The 19,031-nt window shown below is 40.5% G+C and overlaps 1 long non-coding RNA gene across 8 annotated transcripts in view; it reads right to left on the reverse strand.

Annotated features, from left to right (window-relative positions):
• LOC113620088 (uncharacterized) overlaps positions 1-19,031 on the reverse strand; it is a 148,476-nt gene that overhangs the window by 58,040 nt on the left and 71,405 nt on the right. Inside the window, exon 1 of one of the 8 annotated variants that reach the window (XR_003432656.1) lies at positions 10,111-10,374. The exons of the other annotated variants lie outside the window; for them this stretch is intronic. This is a non-coding gene — a long non-coding RNA (uncharacterized LOC113620088). Of the gene's footprint in view, positions 1-10,110; positions 10,375-19,031 lie in introns of those variants that run through there. 8 annotated transcript variants of the gene reach the window in all.

Below are 19,031 nucleotides of genomic sequence, written 5' to 3' on the forward strand. Positions count from 1 at the left end.
TGCTAACATAGTATAGCCATTTCCCATATTCCACACTTCAGTTTCCCCAGTTATTAACATCCTGCATTAGTATGGTATATTTGTTACAATTAAGGAGCCAATATTGACACATTATTATTATTAACTAAAGTCCACACTTTTTTCATATTCCCTCAGTTTTTTCCTAATTTCCTTTTTGTATTCCAGGATCCCATCTAGGATTTACATTTAGTTGTCGTGTCTCCTTAGGCTCTTCTTGGTTGTCACAGTTTCACTGACTTCCCTTGTTTTTGATGCCCTTGATGGTTTTGAGGAGTACTGGTCAGATATTTTGTAGAACGTCCCTCGATTGGGATTTGTCAGCTGTTTCCCTCATGACTGGACTGGGGTTACATGCTTGGGGAAGAAGACCACAGAGGTAGAGCCGTTCTCAATATGACATCACTACGGACGCTGATCCTCATTCGGCTGAGAGAGTGTTATCAGGTTTCTCTGGTATAAAGTTGCTCTTTGCTCCTCCCCTTTCTCATACTGTACTCTTTTGAAATAAGTCACTATGTTCAACTCCAACTTAAGACATGGGGAATTCTATTCCACCTCCCTGAGGGTATAGGATCTAAATAAAATGTTTAGAATTCTTTGGTACAGAAAATTTGTCTATTTTCCTTCATGTATTTATTCAATAATTGATTCATATCAGTATGGACTCATTTAGTTTCTACTTTGGATTTCAACCCTACACTACTTCATTTATTTTGCTGCTTACCATTTCCAGCCTTGGCCACTGGGAGCTCTTTCAGGTAGCTGTGTCCCTCTGACACATCCCCATCACTGCGTTGTTGTTTTTCTGAGCACTTTCTTTTCGGCACTATAAGATGCTCCAGGCTCATCTTGTTTATTTTCTACCCTAGTCCTAAAATCAGCCATTTATCCAAGTTCTGGTTCCTTTTGTTGGAGAATAATATTAGAAACCAAGATCTGGGGGCTAGGTATGCTCATTGCTACTGGGGTGTCATTGCCTCTAGGTCCTCTCAGGTGACAGAACAAGGAAGTACAAATATATGTACACTAACCCATGTATATACACATATCTATAAGTATTTCTATATATAACCATCTGTGTCTATATTAAGCTAACATGAGTCCATATTGATGTCTCCAACTCTAATCTGTTATCGCATGGATGATTCCAGCCTCCTCCTTTTACTTATTTGTAACCTCCAACCAAACTTGGCTCCCACCATTGTGCATGCATTTACTTAATTGTTGAATTTCAGTATGCATGTACAGCGGCATTAAAATCATTAATCTGTACTCCCCTGGGACATACCATTATCAACGAGGGTAGAGTGCTTACATACAGTTCATTTTGTCTTTAGTCTTACAGACTCCACTCATTTCTGAGATTACTTAGGTCAGCACCTTTTTTTCTCCACAGCCTTCAGTGAGGTTGTTTAACACATTTGTAGCACAGTTATATTGTTTTATCACAATTCTGCATTTCATCCTGGCATACCCAACATACTAAATGATTTTTTAAATTTGCATACATTAAGGTTCACTATTCTATAAAGTTCTATGGGTTTCTGACAAATGCATAATATCATGTGCCCACCATTACAGTTATCATACAGAATAGTTTCACTCTCTTAAATAATCCCCTGTGCTTCACTTATTTCAACCCTTTCCCATTTTCCCTAAGCTGCCATAGAACTAGAACAAATAATTTTAAAATTTGCATGGAAACATAAAAGACCCCTAATATCCGGAACAGTCTTGAGAAAGAACAGAGCTGGAGAAATCCCATCCCCGACTTCAGACTATACTACAAAGTTACAGTAATCAAAACAGTATGGTACTGGCATTAAAAACAGACACATATATCAAAGGAACAGAATAGAGAGCCCAGAAACAAACAAACAAGCCCACGCACTTATGGTCAATTAATCCACGACAAAAGATGCAAGAATATACAATGGAGAAAAGATGGTCTCTTCAATAAATGGTGCTGGGAAAACTGGACAGCTATGTGTAAAGGAAATTAGAACATTTTCTCACATCATGAATAAAAATAAACTCAAAATGGATTAAAGCCCTAAACATAAGACCCGAAACCATAAAACTCCTAGAAGAAAACATAGGCAGAACACTCTTTGACATAAATATTAGCAGTATTTTTTTTATCTGTCTCCTAAGGCAAACGAAACAAAAGCAAAAATAAACAAATGGGACCTAATTAAAAAGCTTTTGCACAGCAAAGGAAACCATCAACAAAACAAAAAGACAGATTACTGAATGGGAGAAAACATTTGCAAATGAGATGACCAATGAGGGGTTAGTATCCAAAATATATAAACAGCTCATACAACTCCATATCAAAAAACAACCTGATTACAAAATGGGCAGAAGAACTGAATAGACATTTTTCCAAAGAAGACACACAGAAAACCACAAATAACAAATACTGGTGAGGATGTGGAGAAAAGGGAACCCTAGTGAACTGTTGGTGGGAATGTAAATTGGTGCAGCCACTGTGGAAAACAACATGGAGGTTCCACAAAAAACTAAAAACAGAGTTGCCATATGATACAGCAATTCCACTCCTGGATATATATCTGAAGAAAATGAAAACACTAATTTGAAAAGATACATGCACCCCAATGTTCACAGCACCATTATTTACAATAGCCAAGATATGGAAGCTATCTAAGTATCCATCAACAGATGAATGGATAAAGAAGATTCAGTATATATAAAAACAATGGAATACTACTCAGCCATAAAAAAGGATAAATTTTGTAATTTGCAACAACAGGGATGGACCGAGATGGTATTATGCTTAGTGAAAAAAGTCAGACAGAGAAAGACAAACATTGTGTGTTATCACTTATATGTGGAATCTAAAAAATAAAACGAACTAGTGAATATAACAAAAAAGAAACAGACTCACAGATATAGAGAACTAGTGGTTACCACTGCAGAGTGGGGGAGGGGCAATACAGGGGTACAGGATTAAGAGGTACAAACTATGTATAAATTAAATAAGCTACAAGGATACATAGCACAGGGAATGTAGTCAACATCTTATAATAACTATAAATAGAGTATAAGCTATAAAAATTTTGAATCACTATGTTGTATACCTGAAACTAATATAATACTGTAAATCAACTATACCTCAATAAAAAATAAAATAAAATAAAAAACTTACTGGCAGGGTTTTGGTAAAAGCAACAGTTTGGAATACCCCAGCATAGGGATGAGCATGTAGCAATTGCCCAGTCAAAATGAGTTCCCTTTTCTCCATTTTAAATGCTTTCTTTTTTTTGTTTGTTTTGTTTGTTTCTTTCTTTTGCGGTATGCGGGCCTCTCACTGTCGTGGCCTCTCCCGTTACGGAGCACAGGCTCCGGACGCGCAGGCCCAGCGGCCATGGCTCACAGGCCCAGCCGCTCCGCGGCATGTGGGATCTTCCCGGACCGGGGCACGAACCCGCGTCCCCTGCATCGGCAGGCGGACTCTCAACCACTGCACCACCAGAGAAGCCCCTAAATGCTTTCTTGACTGTTTTCATGGTATACTCTTTGACCATTTTATTCCAAACATTATGAAGGACTGGCATAGTTATTATGAAATATCTCCCAATAGATGCATAAACATGCAAGATGGGTTATAATCTAGAGTTTTGCTTCTCTTGGCAACTGGCTACCTAGAATAAAGAAGTAAGCCTATTTGACAATCTTTTTTAGAAGGAAGTGATTCATGTTGAATCCACAGGAAGTTAATACTGGTCTATTTTTTAACTATTAGGGGAGGGGGTGAGAATTTACTAACTTCACGGAAACAATAATAAGTAGCAAATAGCACATATGATTAAAAAAAAGGGGGGTGAAGAAAGTGATGTGTTTTTTTTTTTTAACAAGGCAAACAGGAAAATAACCAGGAAGAACATTTTTTTGAAGCAACAATGGACCTTTTTATGATGACACCTTTGTACTTTTAAATTTCTGGACCCACATACAGGCAAGCAAGCAAGCGACAACAGAACTAAAAGCCAGAAAAGGTGAAAAGAGGGAAAAATAAAAGAACTGCATTTATCAAGTCTTTATGCTCCAGGCACGCTAGGAATTACACACGTTTAAATTATTTAATCCTCATGACATATTTATACCATTCTCACTTTATAGATGAGAACTGAGGACTCAGAAAGCCTAAGTAACTTGCCACATATGGTTCACATGGCAGAGACAGGAAGCCAAGTGTGCCTCAAATCCAAGCTGTCTAGTCCCATCTCAAAATCATTGTACCATAAAGCTCTAACTCTTTAATTTCTGAAAAGGGGAAAGAGCGTGGAAAATTTAATTTCCCAAAAATAGTGCCAACATTCCTAGATATTTTATAAACTCAATCCTAAATTCTGCTTATTTTCTTGTATGGATAGCCTAAGAATTCCTTTAGCAGTTCTGAAAGGAAAGAAATCACCTTTCATTTCTTGTAAGATACGGACTGGTGCATTTTCACAATGACCTCCCTAAGACAGTAACCCTCCTCTTGCATCTCCCCAGTAGTCATTAGTGAATCCCAGAGCCCTCCATTCCTGCTTTCAAAAGATCTGCCAGCCCAGCAGTAGTGGCACTAATGAGAGCTGGCCATGGCGTAACAGACGCCAGTGACTCATGGGAGAGAGGGGCCAGGTCTAGCGATGCATCTCCCTCTTGTTGCAAACATTAAGCCCAACCAAATTCTTCACAGTAAAACTGATGATGAAACTCACAGAAGGGAAAATGTCAGGGGGTCAGAAGTGGTCACAGAAACCAATGTAGAACCCAATTAAAAGTGGGGATTTTCCAGCTTCCCTGTGACAGGTATTTTTGTGAACATTCCCCTCTCGTTTCCCCAAGGAGAGGTGGTAAAATATAAAATAAGAGTGGGAAACACTGCTCTAAGAAAGGAACTTACAGAATTTACGGTAGTGGGTGCCAAGCAAATTAATTAGGAGTAATTAAAGATACTCTAAGAGAAAACAACCCTCTGTCATGTCAACGAGGCTGAGATGGGGAAATGGTAACTGTTAACTTTTAGAGATTTTATTCCCAAGAGAGAAATAGGGCTGTCTCCCCACACTCATGCTGAGAATCTCAGGTGGGAGTGTTTTGAAAGCCACTCATCTAGGGTCTGATCTTCCATTTTGCAAGTCCAGAAATTCAATTTTGTCCACATATTCAAAGCTACTCAGGTTCTCAGGGACTTTCCTGCTCACTGACTTATAAACACTGACTCCTAAAACACAAAACAGAATGCCAAAGGTGTGAGGTTTCTTTTCACTTATAATATTTTTGTTTCTATTTTTTAAATTTAAAATAGTGGACAAAATTTTTTATTAGTTATAATACTAATATCAGGGAACCCTCTTGTACCAGCTAGCTACTGCTGTATAACAACCATGTCAAAACTTAGAGACGTAAAACAACAAGCATTTGTTTTTTCTCACACATCTAAATCCAGCAGTGCCGTTCTGGGCCAGGCTCAGCTGATCTCTCCTGGTCTCACACAGGCACTTGTGGTGAGCTGGTGGTTGGGCCATAGGCGGCTGATCTAAGATGGCCTCACACACATGTCTAGTGTTACGTGGCAATCAGCCATTGCAATATGAGTGAATGGGCCTTGTTTCTCATCACTGGGCAAGTTGGCCTGGGCGTGTTCCCGTGATGGCTGTGCAAGGTTCAGAGATACGGAGGAGTATTCAAGACCTCATGAGACCTAAGCTTAGAACTGGCACACCATCACTTCCACCAAATTTTACTAGCCGAAACAAGTCATAAAGCCAGCCTAGGTTCAAGGGGTGAAGAAATAGTCTCTACCTATTAATGGGGTGAGTCACAAAGTCACATACATGATATAGGAAAGGAAATCATTACAGCTATTTTAGCACCAATCTTCCATACCTCCCTTTCTCAGGTTCTTAGAATCTGAATTAATAAGCAGAGGTCACTTGATAAATACAAAATCAAATCTAGTTGGACAGTGCTCCGGGGTTATTTCAACCAAGCTTCAAAAGAACTTGATCAACTATACTTGCTTCAAACCCAAAATGTACCGAAACGCCAGATTGTCCCTCTCCCTCTCCTGCCACACCCACACGCCCCAAATGTCTACTTGGAGGTTATCTCTCAGACTGGACTCTTTCTGCAGATGCCTGCCACTAAACCCTTCCATTCTGCATTGTTCTTTGTTGGTTTCACTCTTCTGGTGACACCTGTTTTCACATACTAGATTTACTTTCTGTAGTCTCCACAATAATTACTATTTTAGGTTTTCAGTCAATAAAAATTTAATTGCTGCTAAAGTTGATGCAGGAAAAGATAGAGGAAAACATTCTTCATCTCCCACCCCCTCCTCAGGGGTACCAAGGCAACAGCACTCCGGAATCTGGAAGGAGAATCCTTTTCTTTTTGCTTTCATTAGCTATTGCTGTAATGACTGGGAATTTCTGGCCCTATGGTTCATAATTCAGTGGAAGAGCCCAAACATCTGTGGACCACAGGTTTCCTGCATACACAGGGACATTTCCTCAACTCTACCGGAACTGAAACCAAGTTATTTTGCAGAAATTCACGGAGCTCGAACCCTGTGAGAGTAAATTAGCATTCAGGTATTCGACACGGCTTTGGGATGAGTCTTTCAGTCGAAATTAGTTTTCTAGGCTGCTATTCCATTACACGGTGCCCTCCTTAGGAGAGCCCAAGGGAGAAATTTCTCTCTGATCTCAGAATGGGAAATAGTTGGGCTGCTTCTTAGTACTTGGAGTGGTTTTGTGGTGGCTGTTACTACAGATAATGTAGATCATGCATATGAGGGCATCTCCTTGGTGTCGCGCCTAATCTGAGACCCATTTCTAGGAAATCTATAGGACTTTGGGTGTGAATTTTAGATATTAACCTCACACCTGACTTTGCCTTATCTTTTCTAGTTCTCTATACTCTCTATTCTGCTTCCCTCATTCAATTACTTTTTTTATTTTTTTGGTCCTACTTAAGATACTTATATAAACAGACTTAAATGCCCTTCAGAGCTTCAGAGAATAAACCAGCAAACAAATAAGTGCCAATTTCTCAAGAAATGTATAATATTTTAAACACTTTAAAAAATTCTTCAATTTAATCTATTTTGACAGAACACTCCCTTTTCAACTTCAGATACTACGGCTAAGTTAATCATCTTCTCAATGGTTCATTATCATCTTTGGCTTAAGACCCCTCACATCTTTTTTTCCCCTATATCCCACTGCTATTCCTCACCTAGCCCAAGGCAACCATTTCAATGTGCTCAACGCAAGCCCTTTTGTTAATATGTGTTCTTATAAAACATATAGTTTTATATGCATGGATCGTAACAGTGTGTAAATATTGTTGTTGTAAACCTCAATCTCTCTTCTTTTTTCATCCAGCACTATGTTTTAAAGATCCATATATTTTACTATGGGTACATCTAGTCTCTTACTTCTTTCTGCTGAATAGCATGAACCTAACACATTCTGCCTCTCTACTCCCCAAAGTGCCTCCAATCCCCTACCACCCCAGAAACACTGTGAAGACAACCCTTACACACAGGGTGAGCACTTGTGAGGAACAAAAGGGTGCTATTCATAATTCCACCGAGACAGCATATGTACACTATAACTGCCCCAGACAAGCTAAAATGCCTTGTCACCTTACTCATACAGGACCTTAATAAACTCTGTGAGAATTCCTTCTGGATATGTACCCGGGGTGGATTTGCTGGGTCAGGAAGTATACCTAGAGCTAACTTGCTATTACCACCAGAATCCTCTGCAGAACTTCTACACCAGTTGTCCTTCCCATCAGCAGTGCATAAGGGTTCCCGTGGTCACACACCCCTGCCAACACTTGGCATTATCCTAACCTTGCCAGTCTAGTACATGCAAAGTGATATCTCAAGTTATCTTGTATTTTTCTGTCAACTAATGAGTTTGAGCATTTCTTCATATTCTTACCTTTTTGTATTTTTTCTTTCTGTGCCTTTTGACTCTACCTTTGCCCATTTTCCATTGATGTATCCGTTTTGTTGATTTGCGACAGAAATTTTTCTAAAGTGAGCACACACTTCTTTGTCTCCATAGTGTGTAACTAGCATGACTATCTTTTCTGGCAGAACTAGAGTCACATGATGATGAGTATAAGTAACAATGCTGGGGCTATAAGATGCTATAGAATCTAGAGTTATTTGGGTACACACCAATTGTTATGGATTGAATCATGCCCCCCACTAAATGCATATGCTGAAGCCCTAACCTCGCATGTGACTATATTTGGAGCTGTGGTCTTTAAGAAGGTAATTAAAATTAAATGAGGTCACAAGTGTATGGGGGTCCTACTCCAAGGTGGCTGTGACCCTATAAGTCGAGAGAGAGACACCAAGCAGGTGGGGCACACACAGAAAAAGGTCATGTGATGACACAGTAAGAAGGCAGCCATTTGCACACTGAGGAGAGAGGCCTCGGGAGAAACCAAACCTGACAACACCTTGATCTCAGACTTCTAGCTTCTAGAACTGAAAGAAAATAAAGTTCTGTTATCTAAGCCACCCAGTCTGTGGTATTTTGTTATGGCAGCCCTAGCAGACAAATACACCGATCAACATATAGGAAACATCTTTACATTTAGTCATTTGCATCTTCCTCTTAAGATAAGATGAAAGATGCCCAGCTGTGTGCTATACCTGGCTCTTTCCGGAAAATTATTTACCAAGTCAAGAGCAAAAGTAGCCATATTCCAAATGATTTCCTCAGACCCCAGCAAATCTTTTTTTTTAATTGCAGGTATCAGTGTCATCTGTCTTAGCAGCATCTTCCAAAGCAGCACAAACAACAGATCATGCGTACTGCCAGCTCTCTTTTATATAACTCACTCTGCTTACTCAAGGGTTTGAAGGAGGATTATCTCTCATCATTTAAGAATTTGAATGGAATTTCAGTGGAAGGAGTTTGCTTGCAAACATCAATTCTTCATCCTCTGGGGAAAATAACAGTTCTGAAGACATAATACCAGAAGAAGGATGGAAAATAAGTTTGATTTCACATAACACCAATCAAATTGACAATGGTGGTGCAGAGTGTCCCGTTGAGAACAATGCAAAGGTGAACATGAACTCAGTAGGTAAAAGTGCCATAATGGATTAGTAATGTCTGTCATGGCCCTGGGTGTCAGGTGGGGTAGGCCATATGTTTGCCATCTCTGTCTGTGTAGACCTTCACTTTGCTTTTAGTGTTTGGCTATGAAAAAATTCCTGATGTAGGCATCTTTCAAAATTTCATCTTGAATATTATGAGGCAGGAAGTTCAGTATGTTACTTACAAGTTGAAGAAAACCACTTGGGGGTTTCACCTCTCAACTCCATTTTCTTTTCTGGAAAATGCTTGGTTAATAGCAGCCTTGAGCACTTTTATGTACTTGGCACTGACGTGAGCACTTTGTATCTATTAACTCAAACTACACAGAATCCCCTTTTTACAACTAAGGCCACTGAGGCCCAAAGAGGTTAAGCAACTTTTCAAAGTCTTGGAGCCAAGAAGTGGGGATTCAAACCCAGAACTGTGATCACTTTTAAATATTACATCATTTTGATGCCTGCAAAAAAGATGGTGAACACCTTAATAGGAATTAACACTATTTTTCGCAATGAGCTGACAATAAAAATGGTTTCTGATCTTCAGGTAAACTCATGGTACTGATGTAAAAATTAAAAGGAAAAATCATGGAACTAATCAGAAAAAAAATGTTGTTTATCCATCCATGTGTTTCTGGAGTGTCCGGGATATGCCATGCCCTGTGTTGAGCTTCATGTAGATTATCTCATTTAATCCGCTAAACCATCCTATGAAGTGGTTATCCCCACTTTACGGATGAGGAAGTGAAGGCAGAGAAGTGAAGTAACTTTCTTCCAAATCACACAACTGACAAATGATGAAGCTGGGATCCCAAACTGCGCGGTCTGACTCCAGAAGCTCAGTCTTTAAAACCACTCTTTACCCTGAACCCAAAATTTGCAGTTTCACTAGGTGGGTCTCCAAGTTAGATACAGGTAAAAATCTTAAACTCCTTTAAATTGCTTACCTCTTTGGGCACTTGGAAGCATCAAAACTTGCTGTGTGACACTTGGAGTGCTTTATAAAAATTAATCAGTTCCGTCATTTCTAGGAAACTGTTCAGGATATAGACTGTGTTCAGAAATCAGGTCTTTCTTCCCCTGGAAAAGTCAGTGAATTCTTTTTCAGCTACGTGATTTCCTTTTTTTTTTTTTTTTAAACTTATTTTCCAACGTGATATCCTCCTCTGATTCATTAAGACCCCCGAGAGAAAATACACACGGCTCCAACACCTGTGTTCTTAAAAACCTTTTGCTTCTGCTATTTGGGTTTTTTTTTTTTTTTTTAACATCTTTATTGGAGTATAATTGCTTTACAATGGTATGTTAGTTTCAGCTTCACAACAAAATGAATCAGTTATATATATACATATATTCCCATATCTCTTCCCGCTTGCGTCTCCCTCCCTCCCACCCTCCCTATCCCACCCCTCCAGGCGGTCACAAAGCACCGAGCTGATCTCCCTGTGCTATGCGGCTGCTTCCCACTAGCTATCTACCTTACGTTTGGTAGTGTATATATGTCCATGCCTCTTTATCGCTTTGTCACCGTTTACACTTCCCCCTCCCCATAGCCTCAAGTCCATTCTCTAGTAAGTTTGTGTCTTTATTCCTGTTTCACCCCTAGGTTTTTCATGACATTTTTTTTTAAATTCCATATATATGTGTTAGCATACGGTATTTGTCTCTCTCTTTCTGACTTACTTCACTCTGTATGACAGACTCTAGGTCTATCCACCTCATTACAAATAGCTCAATTTCGTCTCTTTTTATGGCTGAGTAATATTCCATTGTATATATGTGCCACATCTTCTTTATCCATTCATCCGATGATGGACACTTAGGTTGTTTCCATCTCTGGGCTATTGTAAATAGAGCTGCAATGAACATTTTGGTACATGACTCTTTTTGAATTATGGTTTTCTCAGGGTATATGCCCAGTAGTGGGATTGCTGGGTCATATGGTAGTTCTATTTGTAGCTTTTTAAGGAACCTCCATACTGTTCTCCACAGTGGCTGTATCAATTTACATTCCCACCAACAGTGTAAGAGGGTTCCCTTTTCTCCACACCCTCTCCAGCATTTATTGTTTCTAGATTTTTTGATGATAGCCATTCTGACTGGTGTGAGATGATATCTCATTGTAGTTTTGATTTGCATTTCTCTCATGATTAGTGATGTTGAGCATTCTCTCATGTGTTTGTTGGCACTCTGTATATCTTCTTTGGAGAAATGTCTATTTAGGTCTTCTGCCCATTTTTGGATTGGGTTGTTTGTTTTTTTGTTATTAAGCTGCATGAGCTACTTATAAATTTTGGAGATCAATCCTTTGTCAGTTGCTTCATTTGCAAATATTTTCTCCCATTCTGAGGGTTGTCTTTTGGTCTTCTTTATGGTTTCCTTTGCTGCACAAAAGCTTTTAAGTTTCATTAGGTCCCATTTGTTTACTCTTGTTTTTATTTCCATTACTCTAGGAGGTGGGTCAGAAAGAATCTTGCTGTGATTTATGTCATAGAGTGTTCTGCCTATGTTTTCCTCTAAGAGTTTGATAGTTTCTGGCCTTACATTTAGGTCTTTAATCCATTTTGAGCTTATTTTTGTGTATGGTGTTAGGGAGTGATCTAACTTCATACTTTTACATGTAGCTGTCCAGTTTTCCCAGCACCACTTATTGAATAGGCTGTCCTTTCTCCACGGTACATTTCTGCCTCCTTTGTCAAAGATAAGGTGACCATATGTGCGTGGGTTTACCTCTGGGCTTTCTATCCTGTTCCATTGATCTATCTTTCTGTTTTTGTGCCAGTACCATACCGTTTTGATAACTGTAGCTTTGTAGTATAGTCTGAAGTCTGGGAGCCTGATTCCTCCAGTTCCTTCTTTCGTTCTCAAGATTGCTTTGGCTATTCGGGGTCTTTTGTGTTTCCATACAAATTGCAAAATTTTTTGTTCTAGTTCTGTGAAAAATGCCAGTGGTAGTTTGATAGGGATTGCATTGAATCTATAGATTGCTTTCGGTAGTAGAGTCATCTTCACAATGTTGATTCTTCCAATCCAAGAACATGGTATATCTCTCCATCTATTTGTATCATCTTTAATTTCTTTCATCAGTGTCTTATAATTTTCTGCATACAGATCTTTTGTCTCCTTAGGTAGGTTTATTCCTAGATATTTTATTCTTTTTGTTGCAATGGTAAATGGGAGTGTTTTCTTGATTTCACTTTCAGATTTTTCATCATTAGTATATAGGAATGCCAGAGATTTCTGTGCATTAATTTTGTATCCTGCCACTTTACCAAATTCATTGATTAGCTCTAGTAGTTTTCTGGTAGCATCTTTAGGGTTCTCTATGTATAGGATCATGTCATCTGCAAACAGTGACAGCTTTACTTCTTCTTTTCCGATTTGGATTCCTTTTATTTCCTTTTCTTCTCTGATTGCTGTGGCTAAAACTTCCAAAACTATGTTGAATAAGAGTGGTGAGAGTGGGCAACCTTGTCTTGTTCCTGATCTTAGTGGAAATGCTTTCAGTTTTTCGCCATTGAGGATGATGTTTGCTGTGGGCTTGTCATATATGGCCTTTATTATGTTGAGGAAAGTTCCCTCTATGCCTACTTTCTGCAGGGTTTTTATCATAAATGGGTGTTGAATTTTGTCAAAAGCTTTCTCTGCATCTATTGAGATGATCATATGGTTTTTCTCCTTCAGTTTGTTAATATGGTTTATCACATTGATAGATTTGCGTATATTGAAGAATCCTTGCATTCCTGGAATAAACCCCACTTGATCATGGTGTATGATCCTTTTAATGTGCTGTTGGATTCTATTTGCTAGTATTTTGTTGAGGATTTTTGCATCTATGTTCATCAGTGATATTGGCCTGTAGTTTTCTTTCTTTGTGACATCCTTGTCTGGTTTTGGTATCAAGGTGATGGTGGCCTCGTAGAAGGAGTTTGGGAGTGTTCCTCCCTCTGCTATATTTTGGTGCTTCTGCTATTTATAATGGCCCAAAGATGCTGGAGGGATCTATACTTTTTCCAGCTGGAGAAAGTTTGCCATAGATCCTGTAGGATGGTTAGGGGACACTGCTAATTATTTTGCTGCTTGTGTGTATGCTACTGGCAACGTGTATAATCTCAAAGATTACGATCAGGGAACTGACTGCAAGCTGCCATCATAAACTCCACCAGAAATGATTTACAAAACCTGATTTAACACCATGTTTCAGAATTCTCCAGAACTGACCTTATCTTGCTGGCCTGTTCCCTATCAGACTTCAAATCTCCAAGTCACCAAACCCTTCTGGAGAGCACCCTTGAATTTCTAATGAATGTCCTGTGACTCCACAGAAGTTAACAGCACTTGGTCCAACTTTTCACTAACTGGCACCCTCCATCACCACCTTTGCCACCCACAGACACCGCTGGCGAGCGACTTCTGATCCTTTAGAGTAGCATCTTCCCTTAAACTTAAAAGACTTCCTCTTTTCCCCACTGTGGTATTGCTTTATCCTTTTTCCCCCTCTCTTCGCCACTGTATTTCTTTTGTTTACTGTTAGTATCATATCTGCTGCTTACAACCTTCATGGCCACTCTGTTCTCTCTTCCTTCCCCTCCCACTCATATATTTTCACTTTCTCTTTTGACTTCTGTCTTCTCCCCCTATTGCTTCTCTCGTGCTCCCTGGCTTTGGGCTGAGCTGAGAATCCATTTGAGCGGCTCTCTCTTAGTTTGGCCCTGTAGAGTGGCTCCCCTCCAACCCCCACTTAGAGAAACCCCCTGGAACTGCCTGGCAAAGTTGGATGTGTGTGTACCTGTGGATGCATTTTTCTGGCGAGAGGACTGTGGCAGACCCTATGGACGGTTTACCCCCGCACAATTCACCATTTCCTATGCCCTTGACTTCCTTTGTCAAAGAGGCCAAAAAGCTAAAAATTTCAATTTCTCGACTTTTCTCATTTGACCAATGAGAAGGAAAACATGCCTTTCTGAATAAAAAGCAAAGCTTCACTAGGAGAAAATCCCTTCCCCTTTACTTTTTCCCGTTATTCCTGTCTGGAATGTGGATATAAAGGTTAGATGTGCAGCAGCCATCTTGCAAACATGAGGCTGCCAGCCTGAGAGTGAAGGCCTGTATGGAAGGTAGAAGGGCAGAAAGTTGGAAAGAGCTTCAGTCCCTGGTGGCACCCTTGAGCCACCGTCCCAGCTCTGGATTGCCTACCTCCAGACACATTTTTACACGTTATGAAATACACACAAACACACACACACACAATTTTTAAAAGGAGAGGTGAAAGTATAAACAGGAATTCTAAAATTTTCTTCCTGCTTCCCGATAGATTACCTTGCATGTGCCCAAGGGGCAAGCATCCCATTTTGGAGACCTCTGCTAAACAACCACGGCACTGTTATATTAACAGAAATCAGCAAAACTTAAAACAGCAGTGATAAGGAGGGGGGAAATATACCCAGGAAAGTACACTATCAGATAGGGTGGGCTTCCCTGGTGGCAGCAGTGGTTGGGAATCCACCTGCCAATGCAGGGGATATGGGTTCGAGCCCTGGTCCGGGAAGATCCCACATGGCGTGGAGTAGCTGGGCCCGTGTGCCACAGCTACTGAGCCTGTGCTCTAGAGCCCACGAGCCACAACTACTGAGCCCACGAGCCACAACTACTGAGCCCACGAGCCACAACTACTGAGCCCATGAGCCACAACTACTGAGGCCTGTGCACCTGGAGCCTGTGCTCCGCAACAAGAGAAGCCACAGCAATGAGAAGCCTGCACACGGCAATGAAGAGTAGCCCCCGCTCGCCGCAACTAGAGAAAGCCTGCGTGCGGCAACGAAGACCCAACGCAGCCAAAAATAAATAAATTAAAAAAAAAAAAAGACAGGGTGATACTGTGAGGTCATTTGTGTCTTGTATATAAATGAGTAGAAGGATGTACATAGAATGTTAATGGTAGTTGTTTTAAACTACTGTATGTTCATAGTTTTCAGCATCAACCATGTACTGGTTTTCTTATTTGCAGTAAGAAAAAAAAAAAGGAAAAAGAAATGTTACTTTAAATACCCCAGTAGTTCAAGACAGGCCTTCCCCACTTTATAAAATCACTTTTTCCTTCAAGGTGCCCTTGTCGTGGAGCTGAGTGTCTCTCTGCCCTGCACAAACATGTTCTACTGTGAGCTCCAGCCAGGCAGGTGGGGTGGTAAGGACCCGAGATGAGATGACAGCTCATTTCAAGTGGCCTCCAGCCTGCTCTGGGGGGAAGGAGGTGATCGGAGTTGGGAAAATGAAGGCCCTGTGGGACGTCACCCTTGGTGACCAGACCCCCCTCCCGTGTATCAGTGCACTTTCCCCACGGCTCACTCTACTTGTCACAAAATTGCCCTAATTTCCATCCCTGTCACAGAATCATGGGCTTTTATCCTTGGAACACTGTCTAGTCCACTTCTACCTCTTCAGAGCTGGAGAAGAGCAAGCTCTAAAAAGCTGAGGGTATGTCCAAGGTCAAAGTGGAGACATCAGCAGCAGAGTGGGGACCAGAAATCATTTAGTCGTTAACAAGCACCATACAGAATCCTCCCTGCAAGCCGGGCACTGCCATCTTTCTTACCCACACAAAAGTCCTACAGGACAGGTGTTGTCATCTCCATTTTAAAGCGGAAGAAACTAAGGCTGAGACAGATCATATGATTTTCCAAGGTTAAGAAAAGAAGCAGAACCAAGAGTTGAACCCAGCCCTATCTGGCTTCCAAATCTGGGCCGTTTCCACCATTTCAGCTGACTCAACACAGTGCTTGTGTGATCCTGTGTTACAGATGTATCCACAAAGCAGTTTACCACCATGCCTCCATAGGTGTCCTTAGCTATTGGAGCCTCAGAAAATCCATTTCAGTGCCACCTCCCTCTCCTCCTTGGTATAGGAGACGCTTCCTGAAAGCCTGTTCTCTCAGCAGCTGGTGATATTTGACTTGATTGACACCCTGGGACCTATCACCAGACTTAAAGATGATGCTTAATTAATTGCTTGCATTAAAGAGCTGGCACTTTCTGCATTCGGGTCACACTTCCAGCCTCAATCATGTTTTCATTTCAGCAATAATATTTACATGATTAGCAAATAGTCAATTCATACTCTGGTGTGGACTTAAGCTGTGTGTGGGACTTCCCAAAGCAGATGTCCTTGACAGGTGTAAAGAAATAGGCTTTTTTTTCACAGCAAGAGCCATGAACAGGATCTTCTGCTTATTTTTCAATGAAAAATTGTGCCTGGATCAACAAATATTCATGGAGCACTGACCTCGTCTATGTGTCAGTCAGCATTTCCAAGGTCCCCTGGGAGCTAAAAAGACGTGCACTCACTGAGAAGTCACATTAGATTTAACTCTGTTTTTGTTTTCCCATTTTCTGGTCCAAGACCTAGATGCATAGATTAGGAAAGACATTTTATATTAGACATCTGAGTCTAATATAAAATAGATATTCACATTCGCTAAGGTTTCCCAAAATATTATCATGCAAATGGAAGAAATACATGGCCTGCATGACACGACAATTAAGTGAGTTTGTGATGTTAAATGACACTAGGATGTGAAGAGAGGTCGGACTGGAAAGAGGTGATGTACCACAATATTATCCTATGCGATATTTTTCATCAAGAACCTAGATAATGACACAGAAAAGCGTGATTACATCTTCCAATAGCTGCACATTGGAAGGAATAAGACAGCATTTTGGATGACAAAGTTCTTGACAGACTGGACAGTGGGCTGAATTCAAACACCATGAAATTGTGTAGGAACAAATGCCACAGAACCACCAGAACCAGTGCTGTACGGGGAGGGCATGGCTCTGCGGGGTGCCATCAGCCACCAGCTTCACATGAGGCAATGGTGGGATGTGTGACTCAAATCACTAACGCATCTGCCTGACTGCACGTGTCAACTACTGAGATGGAGGACAGTGAAAGCCCTGCTCTCGTTTTTACTTCTCAGCCCACCCTTAGATAGTGCAGTCGGTTGCCGGTTGTAAGTAGGTTGACCACATATGATAATATTCTAATCAGGACAGCTTTTAAAATAAAAGGGTTTGCAGGTGATAATTAAGCCTGGAAAATAGGCAAAAACGAAGACTCCTGGATAAACTGGGACCAATGTTACCTAGTTATAAGGGATATAGACAGATTGCAGGGGATTCAGAGGAGAAACTGCAGGAGCGGCAGGTCTCAAAAAAAGAGATTATGGGGACTTCCCTGGTGGTCTGGTGGCTAAGACTCCACGCTCCCAATGCAGGGGGCCTGGGTTCAATCCCTGGTCAGGGAATTAGATTGTGCATGCCACAAGTAAAGATCCCACACGTGGTAACAACGATCCCGCGAGCTGCAACTAAGAGCCGGTACGGCCAAATAAATAAAAATAAATGAATTAATTTAAAAAAGAGATTATGGTACATCTTTGAAGAGAAATGTTTCGCCTGAGGAAGAGCCAAGAGAGGTTTATATGAAAGCTATCTTGGGATATTCAAAGGGCAGCATATGGAAGAGGTGCGGGACTTGTGATTATGGGTCTTGAGGGATTCTGCTATGAGAAAATGACCGCTTCTCAGGGGTACTCCCACCCAAGAGGGGGTAATGAACAACTGACCTCCAGCTATAAAAAAAAAAAAAAAAACAACTTGGAAGCCTACCTGGGTACATCCATCAATTCCTGTTCATGTGCTTACTTAGTTCTCCAAAAAAATTCCAATAAAATAGGAATAATTCCTTGTTAATGAAATCCAGCTTCTTTTCTTTGAAAATATGACTATTGTTTAAATATATGGTGGTTCTTCTCTCTTTTTTTCAAAGAGAACATCCTTTATGGAAATAGACACACACGGGTCTGTGATTCCCTGGTCCTCCTCTATAGGTTTATATATACTTTCTGCAGGAGATAATTTAGAGGAGAACTTTCTTCAATATTCTCAGTTGTAAAGACCAACAGAAATACCATATTACACTGAATCTAAGACACCACTGATTATAAGATGCATAACTACTGTGGGGCATTTAAGAGAGAAAAAAATGCTGCCAATGAACTATACCCCGAACTTCACATTTAGATTCTAACCTTCCTGGGCCAACTCAAAACTGTCGTATTTGTTTCGGTTTTTCGCGTGATATTAGTATCTGTGTCATCGAGACCATTAAAAATGCAGTATTCCCTTTAAAAGCATTCCACTGTTATCTCCAGAATTTTCCCCCAAGCAACTAACACTTGATCTAAAGGTTTTGATGTTGTTGCTTTTTTGATCTAACCAGCAAAGGACAAGAGTAAGTTTTCAGACAACAACCAGGATTTGATTCTTTCTTCAAACAGTCCTTAAATTGTTTGCTGACTGAAACATTGAGGAAGTGAAGTCGTCCAGTTATGTCACCAAGAATAACAATAAAATTAGCTCTACATTGACAATGACAGCTCCATCCCAATTGGCACCCAGCAAACAGATGCCTGGGATGCTCAAATGTGAAATACGGATGTTTGAGAATTGATAACAGACAGTACCTCCATCTCCCTATCTGCTTTGTGGTCCTAGGTTATGCCCTTTGCCTGCTAATCCCCTGCCTGCTTTCCTTATTGGCTGTGAGAACCTCTCCTAGCTCCTCTTTCTTTAGCTGAGAGTCTCCTCAAGTGCTCTCCTGGGTTGTCATTTCTATTTTATGCCCAACTTTGTCTACTTTGGAAGTATTTCCAATCTTTCCGTTTTAGCTACTTTTCCATTATATGCCCATCAACTGGTAGAACACAAAGCAAAAATGAAAACGTCAAGCAAGATTCTGAATCTCAAAAGAAGACACGCTTCATCTCTCACTGTTTTTAATAAGAAGCGCTGTACAGCTTTATGGTAAAGA

The sequence above is a fragment of the Aethalodelphis obliquidens genome, unplaced genomic scaffold (assembly GCF_003676395.1).
Source record: "Aethalodelphis obliquidens isolate GAN/ISIS:26980383/991018 unplaced genomic scaffold, ASM367639v1 scaffold7, whole genome shotgun sequence".
Classification (NCBI taxonomy): domain Eukaryota; kingdom Metazoa; phylum Chordata; class Mammalia; order Artiodactyla; family Delphinidae; genus Aethalodelphis; species Aethalodelphis obliquidens.